Source organism: Pinus tabuliformis, chromosome 8 (assembly GCF_031772625.1).
Source record: "Pinus tabuliformis cultivar Carrire ecotype Pingquan chromosome 8, CPIR1, whole genome shotgun sequence".
Classification (NCBI taxonomy): Eukaryota; Viridiplantae; Streptophyta; class Pinopsida; order Pinales; family Pinaceae; genus Pinus; species Pinus tabuliformis.
Window position 1 is genome coordinate 1,267,597,190 of NC_142294.1, and position 8,057 is coordinate 1,267,605,246.

The window sequence follows — 8,057 nt, forward strand, 5'->3', positions numbered from 1 at the left end:
AAAAATTTCTTTGAAAATTTTTATCAACCGAAATCACTGTATAAATATATCTATATATATATATATATCTCAAAGTTGAACATCCACAGTCCAATATTCAAAGACCAACAATAAAACAGAGTTGACAGTGCCAAAAACCACAGCGAGGTCACCACAGGACTTTATCATTACAAACATAATAAAAATAGTAGAGCCATAAATATACAGTGAAGCTACAGGCACAATGAGGCCAAGAAATAGCAAGGCCGAAGCCAAACCATGACAATAGTCCCATAAACCCTACGAATAGAAAAACCCTCAAATAGATAAATAGAGAACTTTCAAGGAGCAACCCTACCCAGTTCGAGCATAGGAGTCAAGGTGAGAGGTCCACAAATGGAGCCCAGTTGTGCACCTGCATGGCCAACAAGCAGGCCATCAAAAATAGTAAAATGAAGCCATAGACACAGGGTTGAAAAAAGAGGAAAGGACCAATAGAACCTACCTGAGGAAACCAAGCCTGTGCGAACTAGAGGGGAGAAACCATGAACAAAGCTTACGGCCACGGAGTGCTCACTTCCCACAAGGAGTAATAGTTGTTAGCACCAGAAGAAAATGAGGAAAGAAAGACCAGTGTGGAGAGAAAACTTACCTCTAGATAACCGCCGAATGAGAGCCGAGAGTCGAGCCACTCCACAACCGCAACCTATGGCAAGGACCAAGAAAACAATCAAACAATGGAGCAAGTGCATTGTAACCAACAGCGAATAGCAAAAGCCTACAACCAAAAACTTAACCAGAGCCGAGCCAAATTAAAACTAGAGACCGAGACCAAGGGTCCCAGACCGAGAGCCAAGAAAATGAGCACAAAACAGGAAACATTAACAACATACGCAGGTGGAAACCCTCACAAAAATGCATGTCCAGTCATGGTTAAACTAAATCCCTGTAAAACAACCAGAGCTAGAACCCTTGCTTCGCAGAGTAGTAGAGTAAATGAACTACAAACCTCTCCTCACAAGCAACAGAGTGAAACAATAGCGGAAAGACCCAACTTAGGGTTTTAGGGGTTTGGTAAGTGGTGGGGAGGAATGAAGCCCAAGGCCAGGACACTTGTCCTCAAATCATTAACAGCATGGTACAATGCCATAAAGTCAACCAGCTACGCAGTTAACAACAAAACAATCAACGGTTAATTATTTATAAGGAAGTGTAAAGGGTTGATCCCATCACAAATAGTAACACATATATTATCTATTATCTGGTACCAGTTTATTATGACATTCTATGAAGGTTCTATAATGAAGAATCATTTAGATAGTTATTTCTTCTTAATTTTTTTGTCTACATAATTTCTAGAAAAATGCTTTCTTAGGAGTTTGATTTCCATTTTTTTCTTTGCAAATAAAAAATACAATTATTCTATTTTTATTATATGGAAATACTTTCCTCCATTTAAAATATTTTTTAAGACAATTAGTTTGTTCATTACCTGTAAATAGTCTATCATATTTTTATATCTTTCATAATTACTCATTTTCATATATATATGTGTGTGTGTGTGTGTGTGAAACCTAGTGGACCCATGGACTATTATTGGTTCTCTAAGTCATAACCTCATTTTATTCAGGATTTAGTGTGTTAGGATCAAGGATGAGGTATGTTTCCACCCATTCTACCTTCTAACCTATACATCATCCCAAATTTAACCTATTTATTAAATATAATTATATATGGATATTTATATTTGTTTACAACTCTTTTCTTTAACCAAAAATTTAGAGTATATTTTTTGGAGCCACTACATCTAAATTCCAAGAATCTCTCATTATAATATCCCTCTTCAACCCCAAGTGTTTTCCTTAGGTTTTATTTACTCATGAATTCTTTACATGGTTTTTTTTGTTAGTACCTTTCTATTTTAACCCAAAAGAAGTTTGTCCTAGAACTTGTACATAGTTTTGTCACCTATAAAAATATAGCTAAACTATAATAACATAGTTCATAGTTAAACTATAATAACATAGTTCCCAATACTTCAATTCAATTTTAGCAACAATAATGTTTAATCCATATATATACGCATGTATCTTTAAGCTACTAACATTTTATTTTTAAAATCTAACATTCACATTTTTAATGCTTGCTACCTCAAGAAACTTTACATTTATTTGGTTCCTTGTAGAACAAGCTAAAGGCTTCCACTATCCACCCCAAATTGAGAAGTCTTATCTTCTCTATTTCTACTGAGTTTTCGTCTAATTGTTAGGAAAAGCTATGTAGAACTATGTACTATACTTAGACTCCTGAACCCTTAACAACACCCTGCTAATTTTTTGGGTTAAGCTAGTATATCTCACCCATTGATAATATTTTCATATTTAAATATCTTCATCTCCCACAATTCATTTATACAATCCACCATATGGAATTTCTCTCCATGCATATAAAAACTTGTGGTTTGTTTCTCTTTTCATTTTTTTTTACTTTTCTCTTGCATAAAGCCAAATAAGAATAATAATGAAAGAAGGAGGATTTTGTTGTAATAAGAAATTAGTTGGGGGTGGGGAGTTGAATCAATAATTAGTTAGGTTCTTAAACTTTAAGATCAACTCTTATTTTTGTTTCACTTATCCCAATTACTTGTGAGAGAGTTCAAACTATAATATATAAACAACAAAGTAAACATTCACATGAACACACAATCCATCAATTGACCATGAAACACATATTGGCAAAAGTATTTTTTTCATGGAAATCCAAAGGGATAAAACTAAGTCACCTCTTGTTTATAGAGATAACATGTATGCAAAGTTGTGCAACATTTCATACATATTTGCAACATATGGATTTTTTCATACAAAAACATAGAAACCCTATTTAAGCATTATCAAAACATCATATTTATTATTGTAATAGGAATGTGATCTTAGGTTTGTTTACTCTCTTAGTTATGATGTTTAGTTTTTATAATTAAGTTATATGTTTCATACAATATGAATTATTTATCTTTCTCCATGATTGTAAAATATTAAGAATATTATAATTTTTTGATTATATTATATTTTTGACAAAAATATATTGACATTGTTTCATTTATTAAACTAACATACTCAACTTATCAATAAAATTGAGTAATTATAACAAATCCTCCTGAAATCTAAAATAGGTATCCAAAATGTTTTGCTTGTGCATTGAAATTGTGACCATTTCATTCCCATAGGAATCCATCTCAATATCAATAAGCATTTTAATGTAACTAATTCAAGAATATGAGAAATAAAAACTAGAACAATTAACCTTTCTGAATTCTCTCTAGTACACCTCTTCTCAATACAAATTCCATGCATTAATGTGTTATGGAAAAATTATGAATTAAGTCTTTCTTTAATATTTCATTTCTTTGACACTTCATAAGTCGTAAATGTTCTTCGGTGGATGACAATAATAACGGATGAAATAAATATAAGAAACATGGAAGCCCAAAATTCAAGGTCATCTCAGTTTTTCCTTATGCATATTATGTTTTCCAATTTGTGCTTGCAAGTTATTTAAAAAATGTTAAATGTTAAGGCGGGGCCAATACCTTTCTTCCTTTGTCAATTTTGTTTTATTTTTAACAAGTGATTATTTTCTTTTCATTAGATCCACCTCACTATTTATCTTTGTCTTCATTTTTTCATTTTGCATGGTGTTTTTCTTTCATTTCATTTAGTTTTTTTTATCTTCTTTCCTTATGGTTTATCATGAAAACTACACATTTTTTGCATGTGTAAGGATGGAAAATTGTAAATATTTCATGTTATTGGTCTGATGTTAGTGGGAACCCTAAATTCATTTAATTCCTCCTCACTTTTTCCTTGCTCATGGGAGAGCTTTTATGGTTTCAAGTTGTCTAAAACATATGAAGTGATGACCAAATTCTCTTCTTATTTGTTATTTTTTTTCATTCTCACCCATCACTCCCTTTTTCGTACTTCCTCTACCTCGTCACTCGCCTTTGTCTACATCTTCTTGTTCTGCATGGTGGTTTCCTCTTGTTTCATCTAGTGTTTATCCTTGTTTCCTTCTATCTTGTCTTCACAACTACAAATTATTAGTAGGTCTAAGGATCATGGCTTGAAAATAGTCCATGCTACTTGTCTCATGGAAATGGGAATCCCAAAATTTGTTCAAGGTCTCTTCATTTCTTCGTTATGCATGGGTGAGTGTGCCAAATTGAGCTTGCAACTCATTTAAAAAGAGTTAAGTGCTGACCAATTCGTCTCCTTATTTTCCATTTGTTGTAGTATTTTACCAAGTGTTCTCTCCTGATTTCATTTCCTCAACAATTCATTTCCTGCACCTTTTTGTTCACCCTTGTATTCTTCTTTTTGTTCCACATGGTGATTTATTTTTATTTCATATATTATTTGGTGCTCTTTCCTTGTCTCATTCTCAAAAAATACATCATTTTGGTAAGGGTAAGGATGGTTTCTCACATATTTATGTTCTAGTAATCTCATGGATGTGGAAAAGCCCAAATTAATTCAAGGTGTATTTATTTCTTAATTCACCACTACATTTTGATAAAACATTTAATAGGATGCCAACATTTATTTTGTTGTAATTATGCCAAAACAAGGAATATTTTAATGTCAAATAATTTCTTTTATAAGGACTTCCAATTTTTTCATCATGCATCCTTCATTACAGTTTTATTGTCCACGATTATGGGTGTTGTAGTTTGCTAAGAATGCTTACTTTTAATTTAAAGATGGCATTTGAACATTCATCTAACTTAAAATGAACTTTAGGACACTCTATAGTGGTTTTCCAGCGTTTCCTTTTAAGTGGTTGTCAATATTATGATTCTTTTCGAATATAACCTAATGAATAACATAACCCATGTGTTAGTTCTCTAGCAAGTTTTAATGAATGGTCATTGATTTGATGTCACATTGTAAAACAATACCACAAATATTTTGAATTATATCACAAAATTTTTCCCAATATATCATATATACAAAAAAAAACTAATAGTTCATTCACACATAGTAATCCCACTTAAACATAATAGATACATCAAATACAAGTATCTCTATAATTTTTCAAGTATCTTTCTAATTTTTCAAACATTTCATTAGTACATTAAAATTTCAACAAAGTGCATTATATACTTGTATATCTAATACATAAACATATAAGTATTAACTTTGAATATTATATTTAATTTTATTTTTATTTTTTATAACCATTCTATTTATTGTATTTAATGAATTATTTAAATTTTATTTTATATGGTATAAAAATTATCTTCACTTGTTTACCACATTCTTGTTTGAACTTATAACTTAATTATATAAGATATACATTCCTTAAATATATGTTAAAATGATTACAATTTGTTATAAACTATCCAAACAATCATCATATTGGGTTGTGGATAGTAGTTTTAAATAGTAATCTTCTTTACATTTTTATAAAACAATATTTTATCACTAATACAATTTTATCTTCAAATGGTGACTAGTTTTAAATAGTAATCTTCTTTACATTTTTATAAAACAATATTTTATCACTAATACAATTTTATCTTCAAATGGTGACTTAAAATTTTTAGGAATACCACATTTTAATGCTTTGAATGCTTTCTGAAAGATGATCATACTAATTACGCCAATAGGCATCCCTCCTATTGGAGTTGGGCACGTTAATCATTTTCTTAATTAATATTTTTGATTGGATGGCCTAAATTGAAGATGCTAGTGTATTCTCATAGTCGTCACTATATCAATGGATAGAATTCAGAACACTAACTTACTTGCATGTCTAAATCACATGTTTAAAGCATAATTAAATTAATTTTTTACAAAGAATGATTAAAAATTTACTGTACCTCTTGTTGATAACCACATATTTTAACTAGTGAGAAATGTATTTAAAAAAATTATAGAATATATATTCCAACCGGAATTGATTCTAAAATGTCTGTCTATCTACATTCTTAAACTTATGTGCCTTCAACAATTTTCCAAGTGTTTTTTGAACTCTGAGAAATATATTTAAAACAAATTATAAAACATATATTCAAACTTGATTTTGAAACGTATGTCTATTCACATTCTTAAACTTAAGCGTCTTCAACCATTTGCCAACTATTTTCTTCCAAAGAACAGGTGTCCATCAATTTCACCATTCCACCCATCGTTCCATTAATCCACAATGGAAATAACTCTCCCACTCCATGCCCGATAGAATAACAGTGCCACTCAATCTTAAGCATTTCAAATGGTCATTAAGCCCATTCCATATATTATAATCAAATGCTCCATGGGTGCATGAATTTCTTTGTTAGCACTTAAGTTTGTTGGAATTTTTGAAGGATTACTAGAATGCTGGAAGGATTACTCTAAAGATTTGAAGGGCTTCTCTTGGCTTCTATCTGGTAAAAAAGGTGACAAATATTTCATAGCCTTCCTTTTCTCTACCTACTATTTTTTCAGGTTTCAGCATTGGAGAAACGCTTTCTCAGTGATTGTGTTTTTAATTGTTTCCATCCTCTCGCAGTTGTCTCCGATAATTTGGTGTAGTTCGTGTCTAATTGAATTATTCGCTATATTCCAATGTTAAATTTCATTACATGAAGGAAAGAAGGAATGTGAAGGATTGGGAAATGAAGTAGAAATGAAGTAGTTGTGGAGAAGGTGCAAAGAATCAAGTATGATCAAAGGATTCATAATGGATAGACAATAAGAGCCACCATTTCATCTTACAGGTATCTACACATTTTCCTTCCGCGATATTTTTCCACTTTGATTCAAATGAGATGACTAGCCTGTAGAAAAAAGAAGGGAATCGATTGTGTATAAATTCTCCATGATATCACTAGCCCGTAGAAAAAATAAGGTTCTGGTCTTTTTTTTAAATGCTCTCCCAAAATTTATTACTTCTCTGTTGTTGATCTTCTCCAAAAAGATCCAGCAGTTCACAGTAGATTTCTGGTTGACAAGACACACAAGGGTTAACCACCTGATATATAGAGGTTTCGCCACACTCCTCCGCTGCTATGTGTCCTCCGATTTGTGGAATCGGAGCCAAAACTCTCGATACCGCTTACCACTGCTTTGCCACCTAAAATACCACTCGAGGTTATAAATTAGTGAATGTTTCAATAACACTTTTGCATAAAAGGCCTCGGCACAACACTTTATAGAAATACAAAGGAAATACATTAAATTTCGCTCTGAACCATATAAGCGGATCTCAAAATTTTTACATTCGCATTTATAAATATCGTCGAGTCCACTCATGGGCCTTTGCATTATCCTCTGCCGTTGATCTGCTGCCATAGATCCAGCACTTTACATTGGTTCAAAACTTATACATCCTCATTTATAAATATCGTCAGGTCCACTCATGGGCCTTTGCATTATCCTTCGTCGTTGATCTGTTGCTACAGATACAATGCTTTACATTGGTTTCAGGTTAAATATGGTTGGGTCCACTCATGGGCCTTCGCATTATCCTCCAGTGTTGATCTGCTCTTGCAGATCTGATGATTTACATTGGTTTTAGGTTGCCAACACGCACAGGGTTTATCCACCCGATAAAGTGGTTTCCCCACTCCGCTCACTGCTACGTGTCAAGCACTATGTGGAATCAAGTGCTCACCCTCCAATACAACTTACCATTCTTCCTCTACTCGATAATCTACTTACACTATTTAAAAACCACTCCGACATGTATTACAGACCCAATAGGGTTCTACGGTTAATTTGATAAGTTTTCAATTCTGCTACATATCGCATGTCACAATCACTTCCTCCTTTTTCAAAGATTGTGATGCGATCCCGATGTTTCACTTTCTGCGATTTCATTCCGTCTGCTGATCTGTGAGATCTAGCAGTTGCTCTTCAATGATACTTTACTCCTCTGCTACTCTATTTAGTTATGTTTTGTGCTATTTCTTTAGTGTATCTGTGGTTTTGGGGTTTCTTCAGGTTCTGCTCCTTGGGCTAATTACTGCGCACTCCACCTGCATTTGTTATATGCGGAATAAACTACTCAGTCATAATTCGCAAGTAATTATTACTGTT